The sequence below is a fragment of the Gigantopelta aegis genome, chromosome 13 (genome assembly GCF_016097555.1).
Source record: "Gigantopelta aegis isolate Gae_Host chromosome 13, Gae_host_genome, whole genome shotgun sequence".
Lineage (NCBI taxonomy): Eukaryota > Metazoa > Mollusca > Gastropoda > Neomphalida > Peltospiridae > Gigantopelta > Gigantopelta aegis.
Window position 1 is genome coordinate 40744930 of NC_054711.1, and position 2057 is coordinate 40746986.

Sequence of the window (2057 nt, forward strand, 5' to 3'; positions counted from 1 at the left end):
TCCCGAGTTTGCTCCACTGTAAGATGTTTCCGACTAATACAATATTTCTACAATTTAACTTACATATTAAAGGGACATTCCCGAGTTTGCTCCACTGTAAGATGTTTCCGACTAATACAATATTTCTATAATTAAACTTACATATTAAAGGGACATTCCCGAGTTTGCTCCACTGTAAGATGTTTCCGACTAATACAATATTTCTACAATTTAACTTACATATTAAAGGGACATTCCCGAGTTTGCTCCACTGTAAAGTGTTTCCGACTCACAAAATATTTGTACCATTAAACTTACATATTAATTTTTTTTTTTTTTTAGAATATCAGTGTCTATATATTTAATGTGGTTTTGGTCATCTTGATATTTGTAAGAAGCCCAAATGGGATTTGGTCTTGAAATAATTTCGTACATACGAAAAAATAATATTTTAGGAAATAAAATGAAATTTAATCTAATACAAATATTGGAACGATCAGAAACATGTTTAATAAGCAGCCACTCATATTTTATGCAGAAAGAACTTTTTTTTTGATGTAATTACAATCGTTAAAAAGTCTCTGTTAGTCGATAACATCTTAAAAATTGCAGCAAACTCAGGAATGTCCCTTTAACACGTAAAAATGGACGCTAAGTTTGATTAAGTTACAAACCTGTAACACATTTGGATAACATTACAAGAGAGTAAAACAATTAAAAATAGACTAAAATTTGACTCTATAACTGTTATTTCTCAGACTCATGTGCATTTTTAAAAATATAAAAACATGTATTTTGTGGTATTAGAAATACCAGGATGACCAGAAACACTTCGGTTGTATGCAAATGAATTGTCTAAACAATACAATACAAGTAATGTTTGATTTCATTGATTATAAACGGCTCTAATAGTGAAAAATATGCCTTGGTGTTTAAAAACTAGGGTCTGTCCCTTTAATAGCCTTTTTATTATTCATCTCACAAGGTCATATTATCATTCACCATTTTGAGATAGCAAGACATACATAGCCTAGTGGTACAGTGCTCACCTGATAAACAGTCGGTCTAGGATCGATTCCCGTCAGTGGGCTGGCCCATTGGGCTGTTTCTCATTCCAGCCAATGCACCATGGCTTGCAAAGATCAAAGACCATGTGCTGGTTTGTCTGTGGGAAAGTGGATATAAACAATACCTTGCTGCTTATGGAAACATGTAGCAGGTTCCGTCTAAGATTATGTCAGAAATTCCAAGTGTTTGACGTTTGACATCCAAAAGACTGTCATTCAGGGCCATAGCTAGTGGGGGGTGGGTGGGGGTGGGGGGTGGGGGTGGCATGGGCATGCAAGAAACAAATCCGGAACAAATTATAGAAACTTAAAGAAAATTATCTTCTTAACCATTTAAGGAGTTTTAGACACTTAACTACTCAGTTGCCCCCCCCCCCCCCCCAAACAAAATCTCCTAGCTACATCCCTGTGATTAATAAATGAATGAGCTCTAGTGATGTCATGTAAACAAAACAAACTTTTGATGTACGGAACAACAACTAAATTGCTTTACTTTTTATTGGTAGTATATTTAATCACCTCACAGAGATTGTAAGAGGAAATCCCTGCCATCCCCTGGCCATCAATTAGTTCTGCTTGTGGCACGGGGGGGGGGGGGGGGGGGGGGGGGGGGGGGGGGGTGTGTGGAGGGGAGAGAGCTTTGATGGGGAGGGCGATTTATTAATCCTTTGATCTTGGGCCATTCATCTCCTGCAATTAAACCATAGGGTCTCACCCCCAGGGTTTTGGTTTTATTGGCTGTTAAGGCAATTAAAAGACATGTCATGTCTGGCCGGTGTAATAATTTAGCACTGTTTATATGTGTCTGGGTAGACAGGGGGTGGATATCTTAGATAACACACACCACACACACACACACACACACACACACACGAATTGTGATCCTTCAGTAATTTTATGGTGGGGGAGGGGTTATCCTCCCATTTGTTACAGTCCCATTTCCTACATACCTTAGAACAACATAGGTTATAGTTGAGTGAATTGCTAATACTACACCTTTTACCTACTATT